This window comes from Danio rerio, chromosome 11, assembly GCF_049306965.1.
Source record: "Danio rerio strain Tuebingen ecotype United States chromosome 11, GRCz12tu, whole genome shotgun sequence".
Classification (NCBI taxonomy): Eukaryota; Metazoa; Chordata; class Actinopteri; order Cypriniformes; family Danionidae; genus Danio; species Danio rerio.
In genome coordinates, this window is record NC_133186.1 from 38,917,121 (window position 1) to 38,930,427 (window position 13,307).

The 13,307-nt window shown below is 36.9% G+C and overlaps 2 protein-coding genes across 3 annotated transcripts in view; one reads left to right on the forward strand and one right to left on the reverse strand.

Annotated features, from left to right (window-relative positions):
- usp48 (ubiquitin specific peptidase 48) overlaps positions 1–13,307 on the reverse strand; it is a 190,017-nt gene that overhangs the window by 68,634 nt on the left and 108,076 nt on the right. The gene's annotated exons all lie outside the window — the stretch shown is intronic.
- Positions 1–13,307, forward strand: part of LOC137496656 (uncharacterized) — a 72,943-nt gene that overhangs the window by 12,771 nt on the left and 46,865 nt on the right. The window lies entirely within an intron of this gene.

Sequence of the window (13,307 nt, forward strand, 5' to 3'; positions counted from 1 at the left end):
GCATCCTCTCCTTGTAAGTTCAGACTTAGAAAGTTTCACTCACGAGGACATGTCCGGTAAATCTTCAAAGGGAAAAGTTTACTTTATAACTTCATTCACTTCATCCTGGCTACGTCTTTTAACTTTCTCAACAATAAAATTATGACATGATTTAAGGAACTGCCTATTTTAATTTTGATAATAACAACTAAACAGACAGCAGAAATGTTGAGGCGTCGTGCTGAATACAGGCTACGAGCGTCATCTACACTGTATGCATAACAAAACGGAGCCTATAACATTACTGCCTCCTTTCGTTTTCATTGAAAATACTAAACACACCCTCTCTTTTGCTGAATATCAGTTTTAATAATCAATAAAGGCCATTATAAAAGTAAAATGTACAATAAGTTTATACATTATAGGAAATAAAAACAATCAGTCAATCTAGAGAATGTACGTGGTTCCATTAATTATTAACTTATCTTCACGCTCAGCCAAAACACGTTACCTGAGAACAAGTAATTGATTCAAAAGACCAAAGTCGAGGAATATGTCATTAGATAAAGACAATAAGATGACTGAAATATCATGTTTAACAAATAGAGTGAGATTAGATCCAGCGAGAGATGCTTGATGAGCAGTCCGAGCACAGCTCTCATCTTGGTAGATATGCTGCAGTGCATGCCAAAGAGAGTGTGTGTGGTCTTGTGATGTGCGTTTTCAGCGTTTTAGTGTGGATGGAGAACTGTTCAGAAACGCTGGGTAAAACGATAGTGTGGACGTGGATCATTTTCATTCTAAAACGCCATTTTAAAACTAAAATGCACAAGTGTAAACGGTGCCTTCAACTGTATATGCTGAGCACTGCATCTTCATGTGCTTTTCACAACATATTGTTTTCCTATTTATAATGGGTCGGTTATTGTCAATATTACATCACGTTTATAATATTGCATGGCTTGGACCTCGCTGTGGACTTTTTTTATATTCCCATTCCTGTGTGCCGAGTTCTATGTTTTTAGAAGCTAAAACTCTGATGATGATGAGATGATGAGCCCTAAGAAAGATAGTGCATTTGTCAATAGATTCACTAGACAATAAAAAACTATAATATCAGAAATGATTATGCACACTTCATACACAGCTTTAACTGAATGTGTCAGTAAGTTTGGTCTTATCTAACTTTCATCCCCATGCTGGTAACTGCTTGCATCATGAAGTGGTTTTCTGTCTGATGCCATGCTTCCTAATATACTCAAGGAGTAAGTCTCATTCACTCTCTCTTTCATACACTGGCTGTTATGGAGTTGCTCATCTTAACAGTTTTTCAGCTCCTGATGGAGGTTCAATCTTTCGGTAGGTGATCTCTGCATTGAAAAAAAAAAAAATAATCGAATGAAGTACATGTTTTTAAGGTAAGTGTAGAAAATAATTTAATATAAATTTCAAAAAGAGGAGCAAAAATCAGTTTTATATATTGTTTATAATTTACATTAATAATATGTGTAAGATATCATATATATATATATATATATATATATATATATATATATATATATATATATATATTTTTTTTTTTTTTTGCAGATGATACAAATATCTTTTGTTCTGGGGATAATTTACCAAAACTTATTAAATTGTCATTAAAACAAATTGTAATTAAATATAAGTAAAACAAAGGGTTATGTTATTTGGGAAATTAAAAATATAGAGATTTAGATTTACATATTGATAATGAAGTTTTGAAAAGTTTCTTGGTGTTGTATTGGATCATAAAATTAGTTGGAAACTAGGGCTGTGCAATTAATCGAAAATCCGATTTCGATTTTGGCTTCTAACGATTATGAAAATCCATTAATCAAGATAAATGATTATTCCATCATATACTGCCTCCTTTCCAGTTGTACACATTTGTTGCTCTGCAAAAGCTCAGTTTTGCAGCACTGTATGCCGTCATTCATTGATGTACCTTCAAATCATTTATATTTTTAAAAGCGCGAAAGCGCATACTGTTGTGTTTGTGCACGCTGCGCTTACCCTCAGACAGGCTCGGAGACGAGCAGAGCACACACATCTAAAGCCATCTTAATGTGAGTGCTTTAATTGTCAAATACATGCACATTTGTGTCAGAATATTCATATTAACCTTCATTTGTTTAATAAACAAACAAGTTGAGAATCAAAAGACACGTGAAAGAGAAACCATATCAGAGCCGCACTATTCTCAAAGTGACAGTGCACAATATTCCTTCTGACACCTGTTTTTATTATTAATCAAACAACTAAAGGAGAAAATCCCTCACTGCTTGACTGAAGGACTATTGTAGCTGAAGTTTTTTTCTTACAGTGAAGATGGTTAAAGCACAGTTTTAATAACTCATTATATCTTTGCTATGATGACAGTACATTATATTCTACTAGATATTTTTCAAGATACTATTCAGCCTAAAGTGACATTCAAAGGCTTAATTATTGTAATCAGGCAAGTCATTGTATAACAGTAGTTTCTTCTGTAGACAATCAAAAATATATATTGCTTAAAGGGGCTAATAATATTGAGCTATTAAAATATATTTCAAAATATTTAAATTTGCTTTTATTCTAGCCGAAATAAAACAAATAAGCCTTTCTCCAGAAGAAAAAATATTATAGGAAATGCTATTAAATAATAAATAATGTGATATCAAAATTAGTCAAAACTGTAGCAATAATGTATAAAGCAAGATTTATCCTGGACAATAAATCAATGTATATATTATATAACACACTTATGTTGTCATATATGAGTTATTGTGTTGAATTTTGGGGAATACATATAAATCTAATTTACGATCCTTATGTACAATGCAGAAAAAAGTAATTAGACTGAAAGAACATGTGGGGTATTTGGAGCTTACAAATCCTTTATTTTTTTAAACTGAAGATACTTAAGTTCAATGATTTGGTTCAATTTAAAACAGCAAAACTTGTGTTTAAAGCTAGGAATAAATTACTTCCAAAATGCATAAAAAAGTTTTTTGAGGAAAGACAAGGGCGATCTGAAAGAAGAACTAAATTTCAGGAGTTTGAAAACAAGACAACTTTAAAAAGTTTGTGTATGTCTGTCTGAGGTGTAAAACTATGGAACAGTCTGAATCAGTCTCTCAAACAATGTCAGGATAATAATCAATTAAAAAAGTTGTATAAATGAATATTATTAAAGGAATATAATGATGAAGGTGATTGAAAAAGGATAAAATAAGAAAGGTAGGATGAAATTTAAATTAATGGGTATTTGCAGTATGTATTTTTTTTGGGGTCTATGTTATAAAATGTAAAGGTACAAATGAAATCAAACATATAATATTACAAAGATGCCAAAAAAGTAAAAAAAAAATGTCTCATGTAAAAAGAAGAGAGGAGTACAAGAAGAAATAAGTTTAAGTAATAGACGAATGATGTACGTGGTAATGGGGTGGGAAAATCATAAGCTTGTGCTTCATCCTACTCACTTTTTGACCATGTTGAAATTTCTTTTTTATTAATGATATTTTATGTATGATATTTCTGTTCGAAAATAGATAAATCAAAATCTAATCAAGTGGTTGCAAACAATTTATATGGGCTAAATTTAAACAAACAAACAAACAAACAAACAAACAAACAAACAAACAAACAAACAAACAAACAAACATTACTTAACTGAGTTGTTTAAATTCAGTAAAATAAATAATTTCAGTTCAGTAAATTCAATAAATTGTTTGTAGCCTCTTACTTTAAAAACATGTACTACATCCAATGAATAATTGTTTCCAGTGTGCTGTGAATTGGAGTTCCCCTTCAGAAGGGAACTCCTACGTGTGTCTGTATAAGCAGACTTTGGGAGTACTTTAGACGACCAATCACTTCTGAAGATATAAAAACGGGCCAATGAAATGGACAATGAATTGGCGGAGCTTAGCTCCACAGCTGAAACTGATGAGCCAATTAGGGCTATATCAGTCGGCTGTGGGAGTCAGTTCATCAGAATTGTTGCTTCAGACCCGATCTGAGACTGAAGAACCCTTCTGCTGAGCTGACTTCCAACGTTAAAGAAAGCATTTCCTTCACCAGTGCAGTAGAAGACGTTTTAGCGGCGGTTGAGCTGAGTTTCCCGTCCCCTTGGCATTTCGCTGGTGATCTAAAAGAGCAGTTTCTACAAAGAGCAGAATTCCCTAAGAGAGCACACTGTCGTGCAGCGCGTATTTTTAAAGATGTCGTTTCGACCGTGCGTTTCTGGATGCGGTGGTTTCCTCGCTCCGGATGACAGGCACAAGTATTGCGTCACATGCTTGGGGGTCCAACATGTTGATGCGGTGCTCGCGGACAGTTCTTGCCTGCATTGCGATGGCTTGATTGTTGCGCAACTGAGGTCGTGGTGAGCTCTTTTATTAGGGCAAGTCACCCCTGCTGCTCCCCGCCAAGCGGTTAGCACCTGGGCAGGCCTGAAGGTTACAGTGGGGGCTACTCCGTCACATTTGGGCTTGCGGACCCTTTGCTCCTAGTCAGTGCACTCTGTTTCTGCTTCGAGTGTAAGCGCTGGTCCATCATCCGCGCTGGTCGCGCTTCATTAGATGACACTGGGGGCGTGATGTCCATCGCTGCATCAGAGGGCGGGTTGACTTGCTCCGAGGAAGATCCAGACCCCCTGCCACCCTCCGGGGTTGTCAGTATGGTTACGGATCTGGAATCGGACATGTTAGCCGTGTTATCCTGGGCTGCTTTGGCTATGGGGCTGGAGATGGCTTGTCCCCCAGAACTGCGGCCAGACCACTTAGACAGGTGCTACGTGGGGGTGAAGAAAAAGGCAAAGCCTTCTAGACCCCCCGTCCCCTTCTTTCTGGACGTACACAGAGAGCTAACACAGGCATGGAGGGCACCTTTTTCTGCCCAGTCCTCGTCGGCCATTAATCAGCTACTTGTGCCCTGGGGAAGACGATGGCCACATTAGTGGTCCAGGAATGCCACCTTTGGCTGTGCTTGGCTGATATGAGTGACGTTGACAAAGCTCGCTTTCTTAATGCTCCCATATCAAAGGCTGGCTGTTGGGGTGTTCACCCATGAATTCTTTGCAGTGAAAGAGCAGTCCAAGGTTAAGTCATCTATGAGCAGGCTCAGAAAACTGCTCCTCTCGCTGCCCTTTCCGCTGCGGCAGCTCCTCGCCGAGGGCATCCACCCGCGGCTTCAACATCTGTAAACAAGCTCCACAGGAAAATAGTAGTCCCACTGAAACTTTTTCAGAGGCTCCTAAGGCATATGGCATCCGCAGCCACTGTCACGCCACTCGGTTTGCTCCAGATAAGACCTCTTCAGCGTTGGCTTCGCGACCGAGTTCCCAGACAGGCATGGCGCGCAGGCACGTACCGGGTGCGCATCACTCCGCTGTGTCTCCGCATCCTCAGCCCTTGGACGGATCTGGCTTTTCTACGGGCCGGAGTGCCCCTAGGGCTAGTATCCAGGCATGTTGTCGTAATGACAGATGCCTCCAGCACTGGCTGGGGGCCCGTGTACAATGATCATTTGAACAGCTCTTTATCTGTTATGGTGGTCAGCAGAAGGGAAGTGCCGTATCAAAACAGAGGTTGGCCCACTGGTTAGTTGATGCCATCGCCCTCGCGTATCAATGCCGCGCCCTCCTATTGTGAAGGCACACTCTACTAGAGATGTAGATTCCTCGTAGGTGTTATCTCATGGTGCCTCTCTCACAGATATCTGCACAGCTGCGGGTTGGGCGACACCCAACACATTCGCAAGGTTCTTTAATCCTCGAGTGGAGCCAGTTTTTTCCCGGTTATTGGGTAACCCCAATCAATCAGGGAGGAATTTAGCTCGGTGTCACAAATGCTTGCTGCATCATGCTCCCTAACCCAGAGATGTGTGCGCTTTTTTCTACTCTACTAGTAAGTTTCCCTTCTCAGGCGAACCCTAAAGAGCTCCTCCGAGGCCCCCAGCATCAACTCAGCGGAGGAGTCGAGTGCATGGCTCAGTGTGCAGTTGGTACGCTCATTTGATCTACATGCATATTGAGGATCGGTGCCAGCTATGTGCATCCCCACTTGGTGATGCCATATGCATTATTACCACTGTGTGTTCCCCCTTATTAGGGCTTAAACATCCCCGAGCTCAGGGTTCTCTCCCGGGACAGCATGCCAAAACTGCTATAAATGCTAAGCATAAGTGGGAACTCTTCAAGCTTTAATTTGTTAGCAAGTTTACCTTATTTAGTCTAGCTAACAAAAAATAATCAATATTTCTCAAAAGCTTTTATAACTTTAATTATTATGTCTACACTGTAAACAATTTTATGACAAAACATCAAGACAACAAATATTTTTATGTTGATTGAAAGTTCATTTATTCATTTTCTTTTCGGCTTAGTCCCATTGTTAATCAGGGGGCCCCACAGCGGAATGAACCGCCAACTTATCTAGCATATGTTTTATGCAGCGCATGACCTTCCAGCTGCAACCCATCACTCGGAAACATCCATACACACCCATTCACACACATACACTACAGACAATTTAGCTTATTCAATTCACCTATAGCACATGTCTTTGGACTTTTGGGGGAAACTAGAGTACCTGGAGGAAACCCACACGAACAGGGGGAGAACATGCAAACTCCACACAGAAACACCAACTGATCCAGCAGAGGTTCGAGCCAGCGAGTTTCTTGCAGTGAGACCTTCTTACTGTGATCGTGCTACCCACTGCACCACCGTGACGCTCCTGCTTAATCAACTGATTTTTTTGCTTGTACAAAGTTAATATTTAGTCAGTTTGATTATGGCTAGAAACATAAATATAATTAATCTAAAAATGTAAGTCAGCAAAAATGTATTTACAGTGTAATAATTCATCAAAAAAAAAAAAAACTTGTTATTTCAAGTTATTTCAACGTCTTTATCAAGCTGAAAACAATAAGAATATATACAGAGGTCAAAGTCTCTGTAGAAAAAAAATTTGTATTGTTGACTTTTAAAAATACATTTATCTGTACTTCTTTCATTAGTTTATTTAATTGATGCAGATTTAGCATGAGGCAGTGATTTGTACAGTTTTGAAGCTTGGGCTGTAACATTACAGCTATTTTAACTGTGTTGTGTTAAAAAAATGTAGCATAAAAAATTAGGCATAAAAAACAGTAGGCCCTTACTTGTTAAGTTGTTATTATTGTTTTTTATTACGTTCTGAATTTTTTTTAATCAATAAGCAAATGTAAATTTTCTGCATTAAATATTTAATAATTGTGTACTAATGCGACCACTGTGAATACTGCATTCCACACTGTAAAAAAACTGCATTAAATTTAGTAAAATCAAATAAAATTTTCTAATCATCTCCTCTTACATGTCAAGCTGACTAAAAATATTAAGTTAAATCTTGTAACTAAATAAAGGGCAGCATGGTGGTGCAGTGGGTAGCACAAGTGTATCAGCGTTTCCCAGTGATGAGTTGCAGCCGGAAGGGCATCTGCTGCGTTAAACATTTGCTGGATAATTTGGCGGTTCGTTTCGCTGTGGCAACCCCAGATTAATAAAGGGACTAAGCCGAAAAGAAAATGAATGAATCTACTACAATCTTTCTTAAAACCACCCATGAGCTGAATGATTTTGTCTGAATGAATGTGAAGCTGTCTGTTGAGCATCAGTATATGTAATGTAACATATGTCAGTAAGTGTGGTCTTATCTACACTTTCATCTTCAGACTTCTCAGTACATTAACTGGTTTCCTGCTTCTGCTTAATTTATGTAGTGTTCGAGTCTCATTCTGAATTTTCCCACCCTCGCTGTAATGAAGTTGTTCATCTTCATCGGTTTTCAGCTCCTTATGGAGGTTCAATCTCTCAGTAAGTGATTAATAATACAATGTATAATTATACTATTCAGAAATATGTTGTGAAGCATGTACAGTTAACTAATGTCTCAACATTTTTTTACTTAAACCTCTTGGGATTTTTAATTTGAATAATCTTAATTTCCTAATCTTCTTAATCTTAATGTTCCTAGAGGGAACAAAATATATAATTGTACCTTTAAAGGTGCCAAATTGGTCCTTAGGGTACAATTTTGTACCCAAAAGGTCTATAAGGGTACAAATGTTCAGATTTAGGTTTGAAATGTTTTTTTTTTTTGTACCTTTTATGACACATTTGGGTACAAAATTTTAACGTAAAGGATCAATTTGGCACCTTTAAAGGTACAATTATATATTTTGTTTCCTATAGAAACGAAATTGTACTTTCAACTTATGATCAGACCAAGACAGAATCAAAGGGTGTGTGGAACAACAATAGGCATTTGCATTTAGTAGCATGTTAGATCTAAAGAGTTAATGCCTATAGGGAACAAATTTGAATAGAACTCCCCTAGGTAGGGGCACACCCTTCTCAGTGCGTCAAAAGATAACTAGAGTTATAAATCTATTATTTTGATTATTTGTGAGGGAATGAGACCATTGTACCAGTCACACTGAGGCATTTCAAATGATATCAAACACGATAGATAAAGTCACTCGCTTTCCCTCATTCTCACTCCATGGATTGTGGAGGCAATTATCTCTGAGTTCATACACATTGTTTGTACTGTCGATATGTGAAAGCATCAAAGTATCTGAGATTTCTTAAATCTTACAAGCTGTTCCAGTAATCTGTCAAAATATCTCTGTAATAATCTCATAATTAAAATATTACAGAGAAGATCATGAAAAGGTCATAGCAAGTCATTGGAAAAAAGAAAATGCTTAAAAAAAAAAAAAAAAAAAAAAAAACAAGAGAGAATTCCTGGACCAGGTTTTTCTAAACATCTATTCCAAAAATGCAAGCCAAATAATGTCATGTTGCTTTCTGATCACTGTTTAATGTATTTTCTCTCTGTTTAATTCATTAGGCTTTCCTCCACCCACACTGTCAGCGTCTGCCCAAGTTATTACAGAAACAGATACAGTTAACCTGAGCTGCGAGTACACTGAAGATCGGGTAAAGGTGGAGATGGAGATGTGTTACTTCCAAATAAATCAAAGAACATATAACTCAAAACCAAATCCCTCATGTCTGCTGTCCATCACTGGATCTCAGATCATCGCCGGATCAAACGTTCAGTTTTTATCTGCTAAAATTACCTGCTACTACACTGTGAAGATGCAAGATAATCTCGTACCATCTCTCTTCTCTGATCCAGTGACAGTAACAGTCGAGAGTAAGTGTTTTAAAATACATATATTGAAATAATTTAGAGTATTAAAACTCTCAAAAATAAACAACTAGACCTACTTGTATTTGTGAAGCTAAAACTTTGACAACTGGCACAAAAACCAGCGATTAGCATTTCATCTTACTTTATCTGTAGGGTTTTTTCACAGTAAACCATTTATGTCTTCCTTATAATATTTTGTTTATTGTTAATGGGTAAAATAAGCTCTATTTTCATTATAGAATATAACTGACAAGCATACAACATTGTAAAATGACACGTGACAGTTATAGAAAAATTATCCAGTAATACAGGAAGGACATGCATAGTGGTTAGCAGTGTCACCTCACAGCAAGAAGGTCGCTGGTTCGAGCCCTGGCTGGGTCAGCTGGCATTTCTATGTAGTTTGCATGTTCTCCCCATGTTGGCATGGGTTTCCACTGGGTGCTCTGGTTTCCCAGACAGTGCAAAGACATACGGTATAGGTGAACTGGATTAACTAAATTGGTCATATATGTGTGAATTAGGGTGTTTGGGTGTTTCCCAGTCATGGGTTGCGGCTGGAAGGGTATCCACTGCTTAAGAGATATGCTGGATAAGTTTGTGGTTCATTCAACTGTGGTGATCCCTGATTAATTAAGGGACTAAGCTGAAAAGAAAATTAATGAATGAATAAAAAAGTAATGGAGCTGAAGAAGGTCTGTGTAAAATTATTTGTATTATTATTTTTTGTATTAGTTTTTGTTTCTTTGTAAGGTGTATTTATCATGCTGTTTTGCAAGAAAAACTTCAGATGAAAGTCTGAACAAGGTTTTGTACTATATTGTATTGTAAGTAGCCATGTTTATACAGGACAACATTGAACAACCAGCTAGACGTACATAATCCCTAATATAATTTACCTTGGAATGTCGTGGCTGACCAATCACAATCAAGTATTGCAGAGCGCCGTGTAATAAACTGCACATTTAAAGAGATATTATTTTGAATTATTTGTTCAGCTCCATCAGCGACCTCTACTGGAGTAATGCTGACATCTTCAAAACCAAGTGAGTGACCTTTAAGTGATTCTCATAGTAAAAGTTTTATTATTTTATACACTGAAAAAAAATATATTTCTGCAAAATTGTTGCTAAGAATTAATATGGGTTGTATTTAAACAAAAAAATAAAGTTTAGTAATGTTCAACATTATTTCTTTGTTTAAATTTAGCCCAAATAAATTAACAACCACTTAACTAAAAAAAAATTAAAGATAAGGAATTTGAATACTTTTTTTAAGCGTTTATTCATTATTATGCTGTAATATATAGACTTACAGTATTAAAGACTTTTATCTTGAATTCTTGTTTAAGATTCATCAGCGACCTCTACTGGAGAAACCACAGAAACCTGTAAGTGAAGATTGCCTTTATATGAAACGTTATTGCCTCATTTCACTTTAAATTCCCTTTGTGTTAAAATGAGTCTTAAATGAGTTATGAAAGCTTTTATTTTTTATCAATATTTACTCTGAATGTTGTCCATTCACTCAAAACACAACACTGAGAGCAAGAATATTTTTTCAAAGACAACCTTGATTTTTAAATTGAATTAAACGTATTTAATATAACAGCCTAACATTATTTCAGAAATGATCTTATTAAACATTATCATTACACTTTTTTGTGCGCAGACTCATTGCTTAATTTCTGTCTGGACTCGGACTGATCTGCTTAACCAGTAAGTACAATGTTAATTGTGGAAAAACTGAATTTCATGATATAGAAATAATTGATAACCAAGTCTGTATTTCTGCAGGTTCTGATGATAATATTCTCCTGCCAGATAGAAAAAAAAATGTTTTTAACTTCTGCATACTCCTCAAAACACCAATGACCTGCTTCAATTCCAAGTCTGAAAATAAATCAAACAAATACATGTCCATAAAAGGATTTTTAAAGTGTGCACATTATACACAAGGTATAACTAATAAAATGTTATTCTGATCAACAGGTCCTGTTTTTTTTTTCATATTCTGAGCAAAAATGTATGTAATGTTGGTTAAATGTGTTAAAGTTGCTCTAATCAGGATTTTCAGTTACAGTTTGTAATTGTAACCGAAACATGTGGTTACAGTATACACCTTTATGTGGGTGTGTCCAGCTTTGAGAGGTCACGCCCCTACTCCTCCTGACATTTAAAGGGCCATGAAACCCCCTCGCTACAGCAGGGTGTTTTCACACCTCTACTTTGGAAAAAGTCAGAAAAGTGGGCGTGTCCAGCTCTGTTTAGGGGGGAGTGTCGGAGGAACTAAAGTGGGATGGTGTGGGAGTGTCTATTTGGGCACGCGCGAGTTTCAGTCAAAATACACACACATGAGAAAGTGATGGTGTTTAACCTACATGGACATCTGTAGTCGAATTATTTGCCAAATTATTAAATGTTGGACTTTAACTGCAGTTTGGCTCTTTCATTCAGGGAATTCATTCATGCCCCTCGCGACAAACGCGATATTTGATTCGAGGATCTGCTCTAAGCGTGTATTTTTCATGCAATGTTTGATACGGCACGGCGAATGAGAGAAAAAAAACCTGTGTATTTCCCGGAAACTTAGATGCACACGGCAGGTAGCGTCAGAAAGCCGCGTGTGTTATTCCGGTCACAAAATGCGGTGCTATGTTTGCACTCAGTGCAATAGTTAACTTAATTCGATACGAACAAACTGAATAAACAAAGAGCACTGGTCGCTCACTTACCAAATCTGTAGAGACAGGACAATCACCAGCAGCTAGAGCCGCGTCTTTATGAAGAGGAGACTAACGTTACAATCGAATCCGGATTTCAGCGTTTGCAGATGAGAACAGCTCTCAGGTAAACAATGTTCCTCCTTAGACACGTAAGTTATTGTTGTCGAGCGTCGCGTACACCGTTAATCCACACGTGAACCAGCTGAGCTCTCACAGAGAGAAAATGAAAACGAAACTTAATGGCAGCAAACTATAAAAGCAACACTTCACGCTTGTTTTGCCAACACAACGTGGCGTCTCTGTGGCGTAAACATGGTGACACTAATGAATATTAATGAAGTTGCACAATAGAGCGCGCTGATTGGTTTGAACCAAGCCTTACTCATGCATTAATGCATCACACTGTAAGACGTAATAAGACTCACTTTGGCACAGGCGTCCAGTCTGCACGCTGGAATACACGCTATTATGTCATGACCGTGACGCAGCTTCAAAAATTTGTTTCAAACAGGAAGTACGAATTTGCTTGAAATAACGCAAAAACAACCAATTTACACTTTTTAGTGAAATATAGGTGTCCTAATAGTGTTTTTAGCAGTGTGGGACACATATACCACTGTCAACAGCTCAAAAAATGTGTTTTGGTGTTTCGTGACCCTTTAAATGAAACACACACATAGTCAGTGCAGAAAAGTCTTTACCACAGGAATAGGATTTCTATAGGTTTCATCACATTAAATGTAAGAATTTCCAAGGCTTTTAGACAATTATGAATCAGATTTCAGACTAAACGCTAAATTTTTTTTTCTAATGGCCCAGTAAAACATAAAAAAAAATAATAATATTGAAAACATATTATTGTAAAGAAGACAACTAAACCATAATGGTAAATAAAGTTATTGAGATGAAATGTTAGTGATTGGATGGGTATTAGCCCGACTGGGTACAGGTAGCTTTACATGGACAGAGGAAATTTAAGACCATGCAGTTTAAAGTGATTTAAGAACTACAACATAATATTTCAGTGAGTTTAAGACTTTTAAGGCCTAAAATACTCTGAATACATTATTTTTTTGGTGGGAAATCCTATATTGTGCTTCTGAGGCTTAAAAAGTTTTTGAATTCATCTTCAGAATCACTAGTTTTTACACCATTTACACAAAATGTAAAAATTTAACAATTTTATAAAATTAGAGCACTTATTGCCCTATTGTTTAATTGTATTTTACAAGTTTGTATCATTTTCTCTGTCAAACATTTGTCCATTTAATGAGCAACTGTGTTCTTTACTATTTGACTGTATATTTTAATGCTTATCGTCTAGTCTCTCTCATTGTAAGTCTGTTACATTTGCGAAACTGATTACAGATGGCATTTGCTCTAGA